Source organism: Hemitrygon akajei, chromosome 27 (assembly GCF_048418815.1).
Source record: "Hemitrygon akajei chromosome 27, sHemAka1.3, whole genome shotgun sequence".
Classification (NCBI taxonomy): Eukaryota; Metazoa; Chordata; class Chondrichthyes; order Myliobatiformes; family Dasyatidae; genus Hemitrygon; species Hemitrygon akajei.
The window spans coordinates 12,150,562-12,173,702 of NC_133150.1; the positions used below are offsets into that span (position 1 = coordinate 12,150,562).

Sequence of the window (23,141 nt, forward strand, 5' to 3'; positions counted from 1 at the left end):
TGAGTTTGGATTCATTCTGACAATAGAGGAGGCCATGGATAGACATATCAGAATGGGAATGGGACGTGGAATTAAAATGTGTGGCCACTGGGAGATCCTGCTTTTTCTGGCGGACCGAGCGTAGGTGTTTCACGAAATGGTCTCCCAGTCTGCGTCGGGTCTCGCCAATATATAAAAGGCCACACCGGGAGCACTGGATGCAGTATACCACACCAGCCGACTCAGTCGATGCAGTTTAAACCAGGTAAGTGTGAAGTGGTTCATTTCAACAGGTCAAATTTGAAGACAGAATGTAATATCCATGCTAAGAATCTTGGCAGTGAAGGATCAGCGAGATTTTGGGTTCATGTCCATAGTACAAAGCTGCTGAGCAGTTGACATTGTCGTGAAGAAGGCGTACGGTGTGATTCATCAACTGTGGGATTGAGTTCAAGAGCCATGAGGTAATGATAAAGCTATATTGACTTTACTGAGGCCTCACCTGGAGTACTGTTCAGATCTGGTCACCTCAGTACAAGAAGGATGTTGTTGCTATAGACAGAGTGCAGAGGAGGTTTGCAAAGATGTTGCCTGGGGATTGGAGAGCATGCCTTATGAGAATAGGTTGAGTGAACTTGACCTTTTCTCCTTGGAGCGACTGATGATGGGAGGTGACCTGACAGAGGTGTAGAAGATGATCAGATGCACTGATTGTGTGAAAAGGCAGAGGCATTTTCCCAGGTCTGAAATGGCTAACACAAGGGGGCACAGTTTTAAGGTGCTTGGAAGTATGCACAAGGGGGATGTCAGAGGTAAGTTTTTACACGTAGAGCAGTGGGTGCATGGAATGCACTGCCAAGGACATTAATAGAGGGAGATACAATAGGATCCTTTAAGAGATTCTTAGATAGATACATGGAGCTTAGAAAAGTAGAGGACAATCCGCTAGAGAAAATTTTGGGCAGTTTCTAGAGTAGCTTACAAGGTCGGCACAAGTTGTGGGCATAAGGCCTGTAATATGCGGCAGATTTCAATGATTCTGTGAAGTGACAGCTGCTCGGTGGTCCAAGTATTCCACCGTTCTTGTGGTAACAGGGAAAACGACATCACTACTAGAACCTCTCGATCTTAAAGTTGCTGATATACACATTGTCTCAGAAATTTTGTTGATTATTGTGTGAAACTAACCCAAGTTGTTTAGTCTATTTCTCAACAGGATTCAGCTGCTTGAAGTGGTCTGTTGGAAGGAGGACACACCTTGATTCCTGGTGAGTGGGTCCGGGTCAAAAAACAATACAAGGAACCACTGGGAGCTCGGTGGGAAGGTCCTTAGCAAGTTATGTTAATTACCAATTCAGCAGTGATTGTAACGTACTACCTTATTGAATCAAAGGGAGGACTGTTGGAATTGAGTTTTTTTATACAATGCAAAGAAACAATTCGGAAGGCTAATAGAATGAACTCAGTGGAGTTCAAGTCAAGAAACATTCTCCTTCAGCTGTATAATGCATTTGTGAGGCCACACCTTGAAGGCTATGGACAATTTTCATCTCCATACTTTGTCAGGGATGTGAAGGCGCTTGTGAGAGTCCAGAGAAGGGCAACTGGACTCATTCCAGGTCTGCAGGGTATGAGCTATGAAGAAAGATTGAAAGAATTTATAGCCTAAGTAGATGTAGAATGAGAGGAGATATGATAGAAGTGTTCAAAATAATTCAGGGCAACTTCTTTAAAATTGATCCATCATCAAGGACATGGGGCTATCGGTGCAGTCTGGTTAAGTTGAGATTTCAGACTACCATCAGGCAGCATTTCTTTACACAGAGAATTGTGGACACATGGAACAAACTATTTGGTTGTGCAGTTGAGAGTAGTATTGTAGAGGCGTTCAAATCTAAACTCTGTAGTTCTTTCAACACACCATGTGAATATGAATTGGACAAACGTTGTTGAGCCAAATGCCTTGTCCTTGTCAAAAATTTGTAAACCCTTTCCTTCCCACACAGCCCTCCATTGTCCTATCATTCATGTGCCTTTTCCAAACGTTGCTAATGTATCTGCCTCTACCAGCATCCCTGGCAGGAAATGTGTGCACCACACACTCTGCTTGAAAACAAATCTACTTTGAATATCATTGTAAAATAATGTACCATTTTATTAGCCATTGTCACCTTGTGAAAAAAGCATTGGCTGTCCACTCTATGCCTGTTATCATCTTGCACACCAATATCAAGTGCTGGCTGGTGGTGTGGTGGAATCAACATGGCTATTCCAGAAGAATGATCCCAAGTTCAAATCTGGCCAGCACCCTGCACGCTTTCCATATATGCTGGGTTGAGTGTTGAGCTTGTGACCTAACCTTGTAAGAAAGTAATCGTATGCTATGCAACCGGCAAAATGCCACCCAATGTACAGAAGGCGTGAAAAGGAACAACACCACCTAGATCAAGTCTAATTCCATTCACCTTCCCTCAAAGACAAAAGCCCAAGCTCACAAAATCTTTCATCATAAAACATGATCTCTAACCTAGGCAGCATCCTGGTAAATTTCCTCTGCACCCTCTCTCGTCCTTCCGTGTGCTTCCTATAATAATGCAACTAGACCTGAAGACAATAATCTAAAGTGTTGTCTATCAAGAGTTTTATAGAGCTGCAACATCACCTCATGTCCTTAGAATTCAGTCCCTTGACAGGCCCCCTCTGTCCGCACTAATCCGGACCTTACCATCACACCCGGAGACCAAGGAGGTGCTGTGGCAAACAAGACCTCTACCTTGCTAAGGCACAGTGACAGCTCTCTGACACCTCCTTATACCTACTCCTTGAAGAGGACCTCACTGCAGACCATCAGAAAACTGCAACTCTATCACTGACCTCACCAACTGCTACCAAACTCCTAGTTCTCAGACCCTGCACTGCTTGCTTCTACTTCCTACCCCAAATCCACAAACCTGTCTGTGTAGGCCTATCTCTGCCTGTTTCTATCCCACAGAACTCTTGTCCTCTTACCTCGACTATATTCTATTCATCTTGGTTCAGTCCCTTCCCACTGACATCCACCACACTTCCCATGCTCTTCAGCTCCTCAGTATGTTCACCATGGATGTCCAGTCCCTGTATACTTCTAACCCTATCATGAAGGCCTCAAGCTCAATATAAGAACCAATCATTTCCCCTCCACCACCACTCTCCTCCATCTGGGACGTTTCCTTTGGCTCCTCCTATTTTCTCCAGACTCAAAGGAATAGTATGGGCACCTGCATGGCCCCCAGCTATATCTGCCTCTTTGTTAGTTATGTAAAACAGTGCATATTACAAGCCTTCCCTGGTAATGCTCCCCAACTCTTCCTCCGCAACATCGATAGCTGCATTGGTGCAGCATCAGACAGCCATGCTGAGCCTGTCAATTTAATCAACTTTGCCTCTAATTTCCACCCTGTCCTTAAATTCACTTGCTCCATTTAGGACACCTCAATCCCCGTTCTCGATCTCTCTTTTTCAATTTCTGGAGACAACCTGTTGATGAACATCTTTTATAAGCCAACAGACTCCCGCAGTTATCGTGACTAAACCTCTTCCCACCCTGTCTCCTGTAAAAATGCTATTCCTTATTCTCAGTTCCTCCATCTGTTCCAGGATGCAGCTTTCCTTTCCAGGACATGAGAAAAGTCCTCCTCCTTCAGAGAACGGGGTTTGCTTTCCTCCACCATTCTTGCTGCCCTCACCTGTATATCCTTCATTTTCCAAACATCCACGCTCACCCCATCTTCCCACCACCTTAACAGTGATAGAGTTTCTCCCATCCTGACCAATCACTCCATGATACTCCACATCTGATACACTATCCTCTGCAACTTCCGCCATCTCCAAGGGTTCCGATCATCAAAAATACTTTCACCTCCCACTCTCTCTGCTTTCGGCAACAATTGACTCCTCCATGATTCATTTGTCTATCCGACCCACCCCACTAATCCCCCTCCTGGTACATATCCCTGCAAGTAGCTTAAATGCTACACCTGCCCATTCACCTCCTCTCTCACCTCCACTCAGGGCTCAAAACCTGCCTCCTCTATATTGGTGAGATGGGGTACTGTTTTGTCAAGTCCTTCCATTCCATCCACCAAAAGCAGAAAATTCCCACTGGCCAAACATTTTAATTGTGATTCCCATTCCCATTGCTACATGTTGGTCCATAGGTTCCTCTTGTGGGTGGAGGAATGACACTTCATATCCAAATATACACCTTATACAGTATTCTGGGTAGCCATCAACCTGATGGCATGAAAATTGATTTCTCTAGCCAGTAAAATAATATATTTCCTACACATCCCCTCATTTTCTATTCTCCACTCTGGCATCCTCCTTCTTCTCAGCTGCCTGTCACCTCTCTCAGGGTACCCTCCTCCTTCCTGTTCTCCGATGGTCCAATCTCCTGTCCTATCAGATACCTTCCTCTCCAGTACTTTATCTTTCCTACCCACCGGGCTCCACCTATCACCTTCTAGCTATCCTTCCCCTTCCTGCAACTTTTTATTCTGGCATTTACCCCTTCCTTTCCAGTCTTGAAGAAGGCCCAATATTGTCGACTGTTTATTCATTTCATTTGATTCTGTTCTATCACTGATCGGCAGTGCAAGAAGAAAAGGCGACTTCACACAGATTCGCGAGTGAAGGTTTTTAAAAAAAAATGCTTAATGGCAGTTTCCAGAGTCTCAATTGGGCCCAAACAGTGAACAGGACTGCACGAACAGTTGACTTCATATAGGTCTGTGATTGAAGATTTTAAAAAAACAGACCTTTGTGGCAGATCAAAGTTCAAAGTTCACAGTAAACTTTATTATCGGAGTGCATATAGATCTGCACATACAACCCTGAGATTCTTCTACTGCGGGTAAATCTATACAACAGAAACTGTAAACTATAAAGAGCCTGAACTGTTAACTGTAAACCAAGAGTCCTTAAACATTTCCAACATATATGGAGAGAGCAATTTTCAGATTCAGATTCAGATTCAGTTTACTGTCATTTAGAAACCACAAATGCAATGCAGTTAAAAAATGAGACAACGTTCCTCCAGAATGATATCACAAAAGCACATGACAAAACAGACCAAACCAGAAAATCCACATAACGTTTGCCAATCCCCAATCCAGAGTCCGGAGAGGCTGCTGCATATTAATATCGTGCTACTGTCTTAGCGCATTCCCCGGAAAGGAGCTCGAAATCCATCAGACAAACAAGACCAAAAACTAAAGCTACAAGACCTGCATAAAACCACGTAGTTACAACAGTGCAAACAATAGTATAATTGATAAAAAAACAGACTATAGGCACAGTAAAAATAGTCCAAAGATGTTAAAGGACTATAAGTTCAAAAGAAATCACCACACAGTTTCCACAAGTCCCCAGGGTCCCAACAGACTCGCCATCCCACGCCGGCAGCAGAAGGGAATACACCCCCATGGACTTCCACAGTGCTGCCCGACTCAGCCTCGCAGACCCAGCAAACAACGAAAGCCCAGTCGAACCCAGCCTCGCAGACGCAGCACACACCGAAAGCGACCTGACCGCAGCGGACTCCGAGTCCATCGAACCTCCGAGCCGACGACCATCCCCTCCGGCACAGCTTCCCCGAGCACCATCCTCTGCCGAGCATGTTAAGATGGCCCCGCCAACGGCCATCAGCAATGCGACCTCGAGGACTGGGGGCCTGTTCTTCCCAGCAGAGTCCTGGACCTCACAGCAGCAGCAGCAAGGAAGTAGGTCTTCCTGGAGATTTCCCAATGTTCCTCCGTGCTCCCACGTCCATTTTCAATCGATTATGATTGCGCATGGCACCCCGCATCACAAATAACAGATAATCAGCTCCGGAGTGGCCGCTGCAAGCTGCGCCGCCATTTCCCCCCCCCCCCCCCCCCCAAATTTTCCAAAATTTATAAAATTCTACAGGGTCCAGGGGCCTTACCAGAATGCATTGAAAAAATAGCTTTATGAATTTCGGCTTCAGTAATTTGAGCATCAAGAGTTTTTTGATCCTCAACAGAAATTTCAGGAAAAGCAGTTTTTCATTAAAAAAAAACTTCCATTTTAGAAGAATCTACTGGAAATTGAGATTTATAAAGTTCAGTATAAAAATCATGAAAAATCTTATTAACTTCTTCATATTTCCAAACCAGGGTACCATATTTCCTCGGGATTTTCAAAATTTGCCTTTCGGCTCTGGTTGTTTTTAATTGAGATGCAAGCAGTTTGTTAGTTTTATCTCCAAATATATAAAATTGACTCTTAAGCTTAAGCAAGTAGCCTTCAATAGGAAGAGTTAATAATAAATTATATTGTGATTGGAGTTCCACCCTTTGTTTAAATAAATCAATATTAGGAGAGATCGCATAAATATCTAAGTCTTTAATTTGTTTTGAAATCTTACCTAATTCTACTTTAGTCTGTTTTTTAAGCTTAGCTGAAATAGAAATGATCTGACCATGTAAAAATGCTTTAAATGTATCCAATATGATTAATTTAGATGTACCCCCTATATCATTGAAAAGAAAAAATTCTTTTATCTGGGTTTCAATCAAGCTGACAAAGAGTTCTGCAATAATGTCTGAGACAAGCACCATGGTGGGCGGGCAAGAATGACATCATCAAATTCGAAAGACAAACTCTAACTGTTTATCCTAGTCCATAGATACTGCCTGAGCAGTTAAATTCCTCAAGTATTTTGCTATGAGCCTGTGATGCTCAACAGCTTCACCTTTATCCCCCTAGATTCTACCACTCACCTATCCACTAACGGCTATTCACAGTGACCAATTAACCTAAAGTCCTTTAAAGCCACCAATGTCACCAGGAACTCCTACCACACGGGTCATTCTCTCTTCTCCCCGTTCCTGTTGGGCAGATGATATAACAGCTCAAGAATAGAAGGAGAGCTATAGAACGATGCTATAAGACTCTTGAAATGTCCTCTCATGCAGTAAAAATGTACTTCAGATCTTACAATCCACATGACTGAAATGATGCAAAATGACATATTTCACTGCATGTCTCAGTGTACATGTGACAAATACACTCCAGGGCCACTTTAATTGTTCCTGTACCCTAATAAAATGGCCACCGAGTGGACACCCACGGTCTTCTGCCACTGCAGCCCATCCACCTCACAATTCAATGTGTGGTCATTCAGTGATACTCTTCTCATACCACTGTGGCAACTTGTGCTCAGTTGAGATATTGTCACCTTCAAGCAGTCCGACCATTCTTATATATAACCATATAACAATCACAGCACGGAAACAGGCCATTCCGGCCCTCCTAGTCCGTGCCGAACTCTTAATCTCATCTAGTCCCACCTACCCGCACTCAGCCCATAACCCTCCACTCCTTTCCTGTCCATATACCTATCCAATTTTACCTTAAATGACACAACTGAACTGGCCTCTACTACTTCTACAGAAAGCTCATTCCACACAGCTATCACTCTCTGAGTAAAGAAATACCCCCTCGTGTTTCCCTTAAACTTTTGCCCCCTAACTCTCAAATCATGTCCTCTCGTTTGAATCTCCCCTACTCTCAATGGAAACAGCCTATTCACGTCAACTCTATCTATCCCTCTCAACATTTTAAATACCTTGATCAAATCCCCCCTCAACCTTCTACGCTCCAATGAATAGAGACCTAACTTGTTCAACCTTTCTCTGTAACTTAAGTGCTGAAACCCAGGTAACATCCTAGTAAATCGTCTCTGCACTCTCTCTAATTTATTGATATCTTTCCTATAATTCGGTGACCAGAACTGTACACAATATTCCAAATTTGGCCTTACCAATGCCTTGTACAATTTTAACATTACATCCCAACTTCTGTACTCAATGCTCTGATTTATAAAGGCCAGCGTTCCAAAAGCCTTCTTCAACACCCTATCTGCATGAGACTCCACCTTCAGGGAACTATGCACTGTTATTCCTAGATCTCTCTGTTCCACTGCATTCCTCAATGCCCTACCATTTACCCTGTATGTTCTATTTGGATTATTCCTGCCAAAATGTAGAACCTCACACTTCTCAGCATTAAACTCCATCTGCCAACGTTCAGCCCATTCTTCTAACCGGCATAAATCTCCCTGCAAGCTTTGAAAACCCACCTCATTATCCACAACACCTCCTACCTTAGTATCATCAGCATACTTACTAATCCAATTTACCACCCCATCATCCAGATCATTTATGTATATTACAAACAACATTGGGCCCAAAACAGATCCCTGAGACACCCCGCTAGTCACCGGCCTCCATCCCAATAAACAATTATCCACTACTACTCTCTGGCATCTCCAATCTAGCCACTGTTGAATCCATTTTATTACTCCAGCATTAATACCTAACGACTGAACCTTCTTAACTAACCTTCCATGTGGAACTTTGTCAAAGGCCTTGCTGAAGTCCATATAGACTACATCCACTGCCTTACCCTCGTCAACAGTCCTCCTAACTACTTCAAAAAATTCAATAAGGTTTATCAAACATGACCTTCCACGCACAAATCCATGCTGGCTACTCCTAATCAGATCCTGTCTATCCAGATAATTATAAATACTATCTCTAAGAATACTTTCCATTAATTTACCCACCACTGATGTCAAACTGACAGGTCTATAATTGCCAGGCTTACTTCTAGAACCCTTTTTAAACAATGGAACCACATGAGCAATACGCCAATCCTCCGGCACAATCCCCGTTTCTAATGACATCTGAAAGATCTCCGTCAGAGCTCCTGCTATCTCTACACAAACTTCCCTCAAGGTCCTGGGGAATATCCGGTCAGGACCCGGAGATTTATCCACTTTTAAATTTCTTAAAAGCGCCAGTACTTCCACCTCTTTAATTGTCATAGGTTCCATAACTTCCTTACTTGTTTCCCACACCTTACACCATTCAATATCCTTCTCCTTAGTGAATACCGAAGAGAAGAAATCGTTCAAAATCTCTCCCATCTCCCTCGGCTCCACACATAGCTGACCACCCTGATTCTCTAAGGGACCAATTTTATCCCTCACTATTCTCTTGCTTTTAATATAGCTGTAGAAGCCTTTCGGATTTACTTCCACCTTATTTGCCAAACCAAACTCGTAACTTCTTTTAGCTTTTCTAATCTCTTTCTTAAGTTTCCTTTTACATTCTTTATATTCCTCGAGCAATTCCTTTACTTCATGCTGCCTATATCTATTGAAGACATCCCTCTTTTTTCGAACCAAGTTTCTAATATCCCTTGAAAACCATGGCGCTTTCAAACCTTTAACCTTTCCTTTCAACCGAACAGGAACATAAAGATTCTGTACCCTCATAATTTCACCCTTAAATGACCTCCATTTCTCTATTACATCCTTCCCATAAAACAACTTGACCCAATCCACTCTCTCTCTAAATCCCTGCACATCTCCTCAAAGTTAGCCTTTATCCAATCAAAAATCTCAACTCTAGGTCCAGTCCTGTCCTTCTCCATAATTATATTGAAGCTAATGCTATTGTGATCACTGGACCCGAAGTGCTCCCCAACACATACATCTGTCAGCTGACCTATCGCATTCCCTAACAGGAGATCCAACACTGCCCCATCTCTAGTCGGTACTTCTATGTATTGTTGCAAAAAACTATCCTGCACACATTTCACAAACTCTAAACCATCCAGCCCTTTTACAGAATGGGCTTCCCAATCTATGTGTGGAAAATTAAAATCTCCCACAATCACCACCTTGTGTTTACTACAAATATCTGCTATCTCCTTACACATTTGCTCTTCCAACTCACGCTCCCCATTAGGTGGCCTATAATACACTCCTATCAGTGTTACTACACCTTTCCCATTCCTCAATTCCACCCAAATCGCCTCCCTAGAGGAGCTCTGTAATCTATCCTTCCAAAGCACCGCCATAAGATTTTCTCGGACAAGCAATGCAATTCTTCTCTGACCTCTCTCATTAACGGGCATTTTCTCCCGCAGAACTGCTGCTCACTGGATGTTATTAGCTTTTCACATCACTCTCTGTAAACTTTAGAGACTGCTGTGCATCAACATTTAGGAGATCAGCAGCTTCAGAGATACTCAAACCACATCATCTGGCACCAACCATCACCAATGTTCAAATTTACTTAGATCACATTTCTTTCCCACAATGATGTTTGGTCTGAACAACAACTGAACCTCTTGACCATGTCTGCATGCTTTTATGCATTGAGTTGCCGCCACATGATTGGCCGATCAGTTAATTGCATTAATGAGTAGGTGTACAGGGGTGCCTAATAAAATGGCCATTGAGTGTATATTATGAATTTTGGTATTGTTTTTCCTTTGTACGACCTCAATGTACTTACATTTTTAAATAATCTGTGCAGCTGTCAGTTGTATTCATTGTCATATGTAAAGTACATGTGTGAACAGGGGCAATGAGAAACTTATTTGCAACAGCATCACAGGCTCATAGAATCAGATCAGCAGCATTCACTAGAAAATAAAATTATATGCAATGTATTGAAAAAAGAACATTATTACAAAAAAGCAAGGTCCATTTCAGTACAAAGTGATTTATGCAAAACACATTTGTACACTGTATCTCGTCATTTGTGAGAATAATACCCCAATTATTAATAAGTGGAAGGAAAGTGAAGCTCCCAGGAGAAACACATATGGCGACAGGGAGAAGGTGCAAACTCCACACAGACAGCATCAAAGGTCAAGCGGTGTAGTGGTTAGTGCAACACAATTACAGCTTGTGCCGTGGGTGCTTGGACCTGTAACCCGTCTGTACAGAGTTTGTACGTTCTTCCCATCAGTGCGTGGGTTTCCTCCGGGTGCTCCAGTTTCCATCCACAGTCCAAAGACGAACCAGTTGGTAGGCTAGTTGGTCATTGTAAGTTGTGCTGTGATTATGTTAGTGTTAAATAGGTGGGTTGCTGGGCAGCACGGCTCAATGGGCCAGAAGGGCCTGTTCCACACTGCATCTCTCAATGAAATAAGTAAAATGTATACTGGTGCCTTGACGTAGAAACTCCACTGGCTTCAGCATGGAGCCATATCAGGAATCATGGACTCATCACAGGCAGGGTTGTTGCTCTGGACAAATACTTTTGTAAGCTTTCTTTAAACATGCTCCCTCCAAAACTTGTCAATACTCACAGACTGATTCCTGGCCAACCAACATCAGGATCTTTTGGAAATTGTACAATACTGTCAGATAGTCATCCCCGAGTTTGTAAAAGTAGGACTTCATCCATGAGCCAGATTTATCTTCTGCATGTGGTTACCCGTCAGCATGGTTTAATATCTTCATCCTTGATGAGGAGAACAGAGAGGAAGCATCAGTGAAAGAGATGTTGTCAGGGAAGGGGAGGGTGGGATGCAGGGTTGTGAAGAGGAAGAAGACGAGTGGGGATTCAGGTGGGACCGGCAAGTCGAGAGTGAGGAACTGGAGAGATAGGCATAAGGAGTTGGAAATTAGGAAGGTAAGGGTGAGCAATGGAGAGAAGAGGAAATTTGTTAATGTATGGGAAGGTGAAGAAATTACAGTGAATGAGACTGAACACCACAGCAGTGTGGGCCTTTCAGCCAACAATATTGTGCAAACCACTTAAGCTGATCTAAGATCAATCTAATCTTCCCTCCTACAGTAACACTCAATGTTTCTATTATCCATATGCCTATGAGAGTTTCTTCAAAGTACCTAATTTATCTATCTCCACCTTGATCCCTGGGGTGGTTCAGCACACCGACCAGGCTCTGTAAAAAAAAAAACATTTCTTACCTCTTTCTGCCCTGGGAAAAAGCTTTTGTGTATCAACTCAATCAATGCCGGTTATGATCTTGTAAACCTCTATTAAGTTACCTCTAATGCTTCTTCACCCTAAAGAGAAAAGCCTCATCTCACTCATCCTATCCTCAGAAGACAATATGAGGACAGGTTGAACAAGTCCAGGCAGCAACCTGTTGAACATCCACTACACAACAGATAGGAGAGAGGAGGAACAGTAACAGTTTAGTGAAAATTGTAAGCTTTTAATTGATCTTGGAGTTGGTTAATAAGTTGGCACAACATCGAGGGTCGAAGGTCCTGCTCTAATGTTCTATATAAGAGTTCAGAAGAGGCTCAACAGAATGATTCTGGGAACAAATCCCAAAGTTGCAGGAGGTGAGCAGCTGGGTGACTGTCAGGAGAAATAGAAACAGGCAATTAGAGCAGAACACACCTGTGGCCATCCCCTCAAAAATAAGTATACAGCTTCGGATACTTTTGTGGGGAATGACTTCCTGGGAGAATGTCACGGTGACCAGGTTACAGGCACTGAGCATGGGTCAGTAGTGGAGCAAGGAAAGAGAGAGAAGAAGGGAGTGGTAGTGATAGGGTACTCAACCAGGGGAAAAGATGGGAGATTCTGTGGACATGAAAGGGGATGCAGTGGATGTTGTATAATCCTTTCAGAAGACCTTTGACAAGATGCCACACATGATGCTGTCTACCAAGTTAAGAGCCCATGGTATTACAGGATGGTTACTAACATGGTTAGAGCATTGCCCGATTGATTGGAGGCAGCATGTGGGAATGAAAGGATCCCTTTCTGTTTGGCTGCCAGTGACTAGTTGTGTTCTACAGGGGTCGGTGATGAGACCACTTCTTTTTATACTGTATATCAATGATTTAGCTCATGGAATAGATGGCTTTGTTGCCAAGTTTGATATGAAGTTTGGTGGAGGGGCAGGTAATGTTGAGGAAACAGGTAGGATGCAGAAGGACTTGGGACAGATTAGGAGAACAGGCAAGAAAGTGGCAAATGAAATACAAAGTTCAAAAATCATGGTCATGCACTTGGTATTAGAAATAAATGTGCAGAACATTGTCAAAACGGGGAGAAAAGCCAAAAATCTGAGATGCAAAGGGACTTGGGAGTCCTTGTTCAGAACACTCTAAAGGTCAACTTACAGGTAGAGTCGGTGGTGAGGAAGGCAAATACCATGTTAGCATTCATTTCAAGAGGTCTAGGATACAAGAGCAGGGATGTGATGCTGAGGCTTTATAAGGCACTGGTGAGGCCTCAACTTGAGTATTGTGAACAGTTTTGGGCCCCTCATCTTAGAAAAGATGTGCTGGCATTGGAGAGGGTCCAGATGAGGCTCCAGGAGTAAAAGGGTTATCATACAAGGAATGTTTGATGGCTCTGAGTCTGTACTTGCTGGAATTCAGAAGGATGAGGGGGCATCTCATTGAAACCTATCGAATGTTGAAAGGCCTAGACAGAGTAGATGTGGAAAGGATGTTTTCCATGGTGAGAGAGCCTATGACAAGAGGGCACAGCCTCAGGATAGGTGGGGGCGCCCTTTCAAAACAGAATTGTGGAGAAATCTCTTTAGCTGGAAGGTGGTGAATTTGTGGAATTTGTTGCTACATGCAGCTGTGGAGGCCAGATTGTTGGGTGTATCTAAGGCAGAGATTGATAGATTCTTGATTGGACATGGCATCAAAGGTTATGGGGAGAAAGCTGAGAACAAGGGTTGAGGAGTAGAAACAAAAGGATCGGCCATGATTGATTGGCAGAGCAGACTAGATGGGCCAGATGGTCTAATTCTGCTCCTATGTCTATGGTCAAATGGTAAACATTTGAGGAACATTGATGGATCTGGGCCCATACACACTGGACTTTAGAAGAATGAGATGATTGAATATTGAAAAGCCTACATAGCATAGATGTGGTGAGGATATCTCCTGAAGCAGAGACTCTTGAACCCGCGGGAACAGCCTCAGAATAGAGGTTAGTCCAATTATAACAGAGAGGAGGATGAGTTTCTTTTGTCAGATGGTGGTGAATCTGTTGACTTAGTTTATCACAGACAGCTGTACAGGGCAAGTCATCGGTTATAGTTAAAGCATAGTTTGACAGGTTCTTGATTAATCTATGCATCAAAGGCTCAATAATTGGGCTGAGTGATAATAAATCAGGCATGGTAGAATGGTGAAGCAGGCTTGATAAACAGAATGGCCCGATTCTGCTCCTATGCCTTATCCTTCATGGTCTAAGAAAGGTTACTGAGAAGAAGGGCAAAGATGAAGTGAAGGTGGAAGGTGGCATGAGAAAGAAGAGGGAGGGGAAGAGAAGGCCAGGAACGGCCATACATGTTGCGGGGGGTGGGGGGGGGGGGAAAGAGAAGAAGAGATGTTTGGAAGATAAGGGTGTGAAAGGAAAAGTTAGACAGGAGCAGAGAGTAAAGTGGAGAAGGGTAAAAGCTGCAGCGGAGAGAGCAGGGAGCTGAAATACTCTCATCATATATGACAATCATATATTGACTGCTTTCACCATGTGCAGAGTCGAGCCACTGGAGGAAGTCAGCAGGTCAGGTCAAATATATTCAGCAGAATGATGTCAACCCAAATTTTCAGCCATCCATTTCTCTGCTTGGATGTTCCCTGACCTGCTGTGCACCTCTGGTTCTCCCTGTTTTCACACTCCACATCCCAGCATTTGCTGCCCCTTGTGTCTCTGTTTTGATGAAGACCATCGTGTATCATGAGATAATCTGTGGTACTTTGGGCTAAGTGTCATTGTCTATATGGTAGCAATCAGTTACCCGAGCCCAGTTCTCACAATCGAAAGTGAACAAGCACCAAGATATCTGGTGTCACTGAAATGGTAACGTCTCAATCCGAGGGAACACAAGGCCCTTTTGGCTCTTCTGAGACCCTGAAGGTTCTGGTCCAAGCACACAGACACCATGGCTAACAAAGCCCATCAGCAACACTCCTCCCTCAGGATGCTAAAGAAATTGAGCAAGTCCCCTTTGAACCTCACCAATTTCACTCAGCACATCACATAGAAAGAATCCTATCCGGGATGTATCACGGTTTGGTATGGCAACTGCTCTGCCGGTGTATGTAGGAAACAGCAGTGAGCTGTGCACACAGCACAACATATCACAGAAACCAGTCTTATTGCTTTTCCCCTGTACAACTTCAATGCATTAATGTGATAAAATGATCTACATGGATAGTGTGCAAAACAAAGTTTTATCAGTGCAACGTGTTACATGTAACAATAATAAACCACTTACAGGTATTGAACTGTCTCTGGATGTCGTCATCCTGCAGCCGTGAGACGTCTTGTGCTGTCAGTACTTTCAGTTCCCAGTCCAGGAACCTAGGTTTATGATAGAGGATGCATTCTCCTGCATGGTGGGGAAAGGAAGGGTTAAATAATGGATGGGAATGGTGATAAAGACCACTTGATTGGACACCCTATTACTGAGATATAGATCACGTTAAAGGACAGTCCATGGAAGGTAACTTTCCACTAAAGTACACAGTAAAATTCTGGCAGATTAGAAAACAAAAAAATATTGGTTGTACAGGATGTCCCAAGATTGCAAAACAAAGGACACTCTTAAGAGTCAAGTACCCACTCTGCAGGGACCACGATACAGGTAATGAGAGACTCTAACCAGAGTCTGCTATCTAAAAAAACTGAACAGTACAGCACTGAAAAAGGCTCTTTGGCTCACAATACGTGGCCAAAATAATTATAACAGTAATGAATTCCTAAACTACTCTCTTCTGCCCACACAATGCCCATTTCTTTCCATTCCACACACATTCATGTACCTATCTAAGACCCTTTCAGAACACCTCCATTATAATTTCCTCTAGTTCCACCCCAGGCAGCCGCCACTCTCTCTGTGAAAAACAACTTGCACAGCACATCTCCTTTGAATTTACCCTTTCTCATTTGAACTGCTTGCTCAAAACCCTATTATCCAGTCTGAGTATACAACTCCATTCTGGAACTAATATCAACAGTGTTCTTTGGCACAACAGACATTCCCTCTTTGGCAGGTGTCCCTCGTGCAGTTAATGCTTTTCTAAGACCAACTTTCTGCTTTTGGATTCTCACCTGAACCACATCTGTCTTAAACCACATCTCTTGGAACCAGAATCAGTATCACCCCAAAGTAGCATGGATAGGGGCCCCTGTTGAAGGCAACAAATATGATGCTCATAACTGGGATAGTATTGATGGGTCAGCATGGAGATTGTGGGCCAAAGAGCCTTTTTCCCTGTTGTGGAGCTCTATGACACTTCATGGCCTGACAGATGCTTTGACCAGCTGCAGCCTCCCATCTCATTCAGTAGCTGTCAAGTTAGTGCGACGTTTGACATTTCACAGTGCCAGCATTCACTAAATGGGGTTCAATTCCCACCGCTGTCTGTGAGGAGTTTCTACATTCTCCTCATGACAGTGTGGGTTTCCTCTGCGTGCTCCCATTTCCCCCCACATTTCAACAACAGATTATGGTCATTACAATGTGGGCCTGCCATGTTGGTGCTGGAAGCATGGTGACACTTGTACACTGTCCCCAGCACAGTCTTCAGACTGTGTTTATCATTGACACAAAAAACGTATTTCACCGTCTGTTTTGGTGAAATTGTGACACATAAAGTTAATCATAAATCTCTCCTCTCTCACTTTAAACCTCTAGTTCTTCATTCACCAAAACTGGGAAAAAGACTGAGTACATTCACCCTATCTGTGCCCACCATGACATTTTACACCTTCATAAGATCACCCTTAGTCTCCAATGAATAAAGCCCTCAGCTGACCAAAACTCAAGATCTAAGATGCAGTACAGCTTATACTTACATCTGTCTTCACTGTGATTCAGCATCCTAGTTGAACTCTGATGTCTTGTACTCATCACTATATTTATTGCTGGAATTATTGAGCAAGTAATTTCATTGTTTTTGTCACATAAACCAAGATGCAAATTGTACAGAGTGAACCTCAAGCATTTTCCCTTCACAGATATCAGTGGTGTACTAGATGGTATAGTGCCAGCCTAACTTTATTAAAGACAAAAAAGATTTCCTTTATTTCTCACAAATATATCAAAAATACAGTTTTTGTATCATTTTTGTGTCAATCACCAACACAGTGTGAGGATGAACTTCCTTATCCTGCATGAGGTGCTCAAGTCCCTTTGCAACTCTGACTTCTGTGCATTCTCCCCATTTGGAAATTCCTTGAACATTACAAACCAGGGGACTAGAAGAAACTGGTGCATCCTTATTGAGTCCTTCCTTAAGCTCATTTAAACTTGCTTACCAGGACATGTTCCAAATAAGCAACAGATCAAAACTCCCTCTTATAGTGAATGACTCGGGTATCACTATTGTGCAGGCATTAGTGCAATTGCTTTGCAATGCCAACGATCACAAATGGGGTTCAATTCCCACCCATGTCTGTAAGGAGTTTGTACGACTGCATGGATTTACTGGGTGCTCCGGTTTCCCCCCACATTCCAAAGATGGATAGGCTCAGGTTGATGAATTATGGAATACTATGTTGTTACCAGAAGTGTGGTGACACCTGTGGGCTGCCCATCAGCACATCCTCGGACTGTGCTGTTTGTCGTTGCAAAAAGATGTATTTCACTGAATGCTTCAATGTACATGTGATAAATGGAGCTAATCTTTAAAAGACTGGCCTCAATTACTTCTCTGAGCAAGGTAAAAAGTGAGAATGAGGTTGCAAGTGAGATGCGAAAAGAGAAAGATGAATTCAGCATTACCTAGGAACAGGCAAGTCAGCGCCAGTATTCGAGTCAGGGTCCCCTATCTCCTTCTTAATGCTACCTAAACCCTACAAAAGTGCAAAGGATACTCGGAAGTACACTCAATGACCACGAAAGTACACTCAATGACCACTTTCTTTGGCGCACCTACTGTATATCTACACTTGCTTGTTAATGCAACTATCTAATCAGCCTATCATCTGCCGGCAACTCGATTCATTATAGCGTGGAGACGTGGTAAAGACATTCAGTTGTTGTTCAGACCGAACATCAAAATGGGGAAGAAAAGTGTGGATGATTGTTGATACCAGGCAGGGTGGTTTGAGTATCTCAAACTGCTGATCGTTCAGGCTTTTCACGCACAACAATATCTCCAGTTTACAGGGAATGGTAGGATAAACAACAAAAACAAACATCCTGAGTGGCAGTTCTCTGTGTAAAAGTGCCTTGTTAATGAGAAAGTTTGGGGGTGCATGGCCAGACTGGTTCAGGCTGACAGGAAGGAACAGAAACTCAAATAATCACTGGTTACACACACAGCGGAGTGAAAAACAGCATCTCTGCATGAAAAACATGTCAAACCTTGAAGGGATGGGCGCCGGCGACAGAAGACCGTGAACCACTTCATTCGACAGAGGAGACCACTGCGTTGATTTCATATTAAAACTAAACTTGATGCATTTTTTCCTTGACATTTACCCGCTCAAACTCTCTCACGCACACAGACAGATCTATTTTACTATAATTTTTGCCTTCATCTGCTCCATAAGAGTTGGGATTCGACCTTCTCTATTTTTTTACTTGATCTCTTCGGGCACTGTGAGTGTTGTTCTATGTTTTATCTGGTCCCCCAGTCTCTCTTCGTCGTTCAGCTCCTGATCATCTCCGACCCTTCCTCTGCCCTCACTTCACATTTTCACTCTCTCCTCACCAGGATCCCAGTTTCCGTCCATCCTGTTCATCTTTGGGCCAACTGCCACTTCCTGAGGTTTGATCCCCTGCCCCTTCCCTCAGAGCCCGTCCCCGCTTCCATATTCCCGCCTGTAAATTGTGGCATCCAGGCTCCGGATCCATATCCAGATTCAGTCTCCCCTCACCCACATGCAGGTTCCCAACCTCCTGATCTGATTCCCTCTCCCCTCGATCCAGGCTTCCAGTCTCCCGGCTCCGCTCCCCAACCTTCCGACTGGGCCGTGCCGCCCCAGCTTGGGGCTCCCCGGTCGCTTCCTCTCCCCCACGGGCATAATTCCCTCAATTCCTGACCTCTCGGCCACCGACTCCCTTCTCCGGCTCGGCCGCCCCAGCTTGGCGACCCTTCCTGCCCCACATCGGGCGGCCGAACAGCCGAAGCCGAGGGCGGCCCCGCCGGCCGACAGTCGCAGCCGCCAGCGCGGGGAGTCTGCGGACTTGCACCGGTCGGACGGGGCCCATATCTGGGGAAATGTCCGTGTGACGGACAGCAGTTATCAGACTATTGAACCGAGTGTGGGTGGCAGACACGGAGGGTGAGGGAGTGTGGGGGGAGGATTGTGCCGGGACAGCGGCTCACGGGGAGCGGACACAACCGGAGAGTGTCGGCTCTGGCGGATTGCACCGCCGGCAATGTGAGTGAGGGGAGCCGATGGGAGGAAAGTGCTGGGTTTTGGCGAGGAGAAAGAGTCGGGGCTGGGCGGGTTCCTGACAGGTGCAACCCACCATCAGTACAGAAGAAGAATAGTCTATCGAGACATTCCACAGCACAACCAGATGGACTCATGGCTTCACAATCTCCCTCATTATCATCTTGTCCGTGACTACAAGACATTCAGAGGATTATGGAGACACATCACAGAAATCAATCTCCCCCCGGGAACTCTGTCTCCACTCCTCACTGCCTCGGGAAAGCAGCCAGCAAAATCAACGCCACTCCACCCTCTCTCCTGTCCCCTCTCCATCCGACAGAGTTTACAAAAGCCCCGCCGCCATGCTGAACACAGCTGATGTCACGTGTGTTGGACAGCGTTCTGAGCATGCGCGGAAATCTGAGAAAGATCCAGAATGATCGAGAAGCATGGCGGTTTAAAACGTGGTTTGGTTGTTGTCAATAAAAGTTCCAGTTATATTCTTCCACAATATGTTTCTTTATGCGTAACCCATGGGACGTATTAATATAAAGAACACAACACTACCCCATCTGTCCTTGACAATAGGACAGGTACAGTAGGGAAAATAAAAAACTTTTAAAATTTCTTCTCCTTTTTCAATATTTTATTAATTTTTAAATAGAAGAATACAGAGTTCAAGAAAATACATATTAGAAAACAAAAGAATGATGTAATAATACCAAATAGATTATATTTGAATCACATTAACGAATTCCTTACCCTATATTGATGTAGATTACATCAATTCATATGTTGAGATATGAATAATTTTTTATATATATAAAAATCTATACCACTACCAAAGCCAAAGCTGTTTGTAAAGAAAAAAAAGGAGAAAAACCCTATCAGATAATGAAATATGCTCTTAACAAGCATCTGTACTTTAATGGGAAATCCAAGGTTTTGAAAATAATTCAAAAACAGTCCTTGCAAATTTTGAAAATCTTGGTTAGATTCATAAATTGAACAACGAATCTTTTCTAAATTTAAGCATGCCATAACATCCCGTAACCAGTGAGCGTGAGTAGGCGGAGCAGCATCCTTTCATTTCAGCAAGAACGCCCTCCGAGCCATAACAGAGATAAAAGCCAAATGTGCTAGTCAGATGTCTTCAAAATGGTATCTTTCCCTCCAACAATACCAAATAAAGCAGTCAATGGATTAGGCTTAAATTTTACTTTAAAAAGAACAGGAAATGATTGGAAAACTTCCTTCCAATATTTTTTAAGTCTTGCCATGTTCAAAACATATGAATGAATGAAGCTTCTCCATTGTTACACCTATCACAGTAGGGAGATATATCCTTCGTGAAGGAAGGGGCATGCGTAAACACGAGCAATTTGAACTACAAATCCCAGCTACGATTGGAAGTGGAAGTGAAAATGAATCCGAGGTGGATTCGGATTCTCTGGAACATACAGATAAAGATGAAGAGGCAAAAGAAGAACAACAGGAAGAGGTTGGAGCTGGAAGATCTTCTGGAGACATAAGAAAAGCTTTGGTGCAAATAATGCAGGAATTAAAAGAATTAAAAACATTAAAAAAATAAAAGAAGATATTAAAAATATGAAGACTATGTTTGATAAAATGGTGAAAAAACAGGAGAAAATGGACAAAAAAGTTAAAAAGTTGGAAGAAATAACGGAAGACACTATTGATAGAGTGAATAAAATGGAAGATAATATTCTTGCCTGGACATCAGAAAGAAAACGACTGTTGGAAAAAATAGACGTGCTTGAAAATTTTAGTAGACAAAATAATATTAAAATTGTTGGTCTTAAAGCAGGGATAGAGGGAGAGGATCCAATAAAACATTTTCAAAAATGGATCCCGGAAAATTTGGAAATGGAAGAGGGAACCCAGTTGATTGAAATCGAAAGGGCCCACGGAGCCTTAAGACCAAAACCTCAACCTGATCAAAACCCATGACCAATCTTGATAAAATGCTTAAAATATCAAGATAAAGAAAAGATCCTGAAGGCGGCTGCCCAATGTGCCAGAAAGAGAAATGAGCCATTGATGATAGAAGGGAAAGCAGTTCTTTTCTATCCTGATATAAGTTATGACCTTTTGAAGAGAAAGGAGGAATTTAATCCAGCAAAAAAAGTTTTATGGGAAAAGGGTTATAAATTTATATTGCGCCACCCGGCAACACTGATAATTTTTTTGGATGATGGAAAAAGAAGATTTTTTACTGATCGTCAGGATGCAGAGGAGTTTGCACAAGAACTCCCAAATATTCGCTAGACACAGTAAAGATTTAAAAGTGAAACAGATTAAAGATGAAGATGGGGACAGTGAAGTGAGTTGATGGACATTAAGGACAGAAGAATATTTAAATGTACTTTTAATTATATTATACAGGGGGAGAAAGGTAAAAATTTGAGAAATATTAATTGAGAGTAGTGATATTATTTTTTCTTCTCGGACATATACTTTTTTCATGCTGCGGGGGACCTGGGGGAACTTTGGATCGATCGCTACGGGATTCACGTGTGTAATCATGGCATTTGCCATGACCTGCACAACGGAGGGGGGTAATGTTGTGTTTTTTCATTCAGAACATTAGCAGGGGGTTTTTTTGTTGTTTTTTTCTTTATAATCTATTTTTCTTTTATCTTTCTTTCTTTGCCTGGATGATCGGAGGGGAGACACATAGCAACATGGAGAATTTTAAAATAATTCCCCAAGGTACTACGAGAGTTAAAATATTATGTATTATTATAGATTGGAGTAACCCCGTTAAAAATAATGACTAATTTAATGAATTTTTAAAGTTTTAATGATAATGGGCTTAATGGACCGGTGAAAAGAAAAAGAATTTTAACATACATTAAGAAAATGAAAATAGATATAGCTGTTATACAAGAAACACATTTAACAGAGATAGAACATCAGAAATTAAAGAGAGATTGGGTCGGAAATGTTATTGCAGCTTCATTTAATTCAAAAGCGAGGGGAGTTGCAATTTTGGTTAACAAAACTTTACCAATTAAAATACAAAATGTATTAACTTTTGTCTAGACCCAGTTTTAGATAGGTCAACAAAGGTTGTTACAAAACCAAAAGTAGCAAACTTAACTTTATCATTGATGAAAGATTTAAATTTGATTGATATATGGAGAAGAATTAACCCAAGAGAAACAGATTATTCATTTTATTCAAATAGACATAAAACTTATTCAAGGATAGATTTTTTCCTACTATCAGCGAATATTCAAGACAGAGTGAAAAATATGGAATATAAAGCAAGAATATTGTCAGATCACTCCCCCTTGATAATGACAATGATAATGATGGATAAGGAGGAATCGATTTACAGATGGAGATTTAATTCAATATTATTAAAACGTCAAAATTTTTGTGATTTTATGAAAAAACAGATTCAGTTTTTTTTAGATACAAACTCACATTCAGTTGATGATAAATTTATATTATGGGAAGCGATTAAGGCATATTTGAGAGGCCAGATAATAAGTTATACTTCTAAAATTAAGAAGGAATATATGGTAGAAATAGATCAATTGGAAAAAGAGATTACAAAATTAGAAAAAGAATCTCAAAGATATATGACAGAAGAAAAACAAAGACAACTTGTTAATGAGAAGCTACAATATAATACACTTCAGATATACCTAACAGAAAAAGCAATTTTGAGAATTAAAGAGAGATATTATGAACTAGGTGAAAGATCACACAAGGTTCTTGCTTGGCAGTTAAAAAAAGACAAGGCTTCCTAAACGATAAATGCAGTTAGAACAAGTGTAATTAAAATTACTTATAAACCTTTAGAAATCAATGAAACTTTAAATTTTTTTTATTCTGAACTGTATCAATCAGAATCACAAAATGATATTGTTGATAGAAAGGTTTTTATCAGAAATAACTCTCCCAAAATTGAATTCAGAAGAACAG

General features: G+C 42.3%; 1 long non-coding RNA gene across 1 annotated transcript in view; it reads right to left on the minus strand.

Moving 5' to 3' along the window:
* LOC140717128 (uncharacterized) overlaps positions 1-19,555 on the minus strand; it is a 43,364-nt gene extending 23,809 nt beyond the window's left edge. Inside the window, exons 1-3 of the long non-coding RNA XR_012096453.1 lie at positions 18,166-19,555; positions 15,070-15,183; positions 11,152-11,306 (exon numbers count right to left, since the gene is read on the minus strand). This is a non-coding gene — a long non-coding RNA (uncharacterized lncRNA). The remainder of the gene's footprint in view (positions 1-11,151; positions 11,307-15,069; positions 15,184-18,165) is intronic.
* Positions 19,556-23,141: the final 3,586 nt, after the last annotated feature.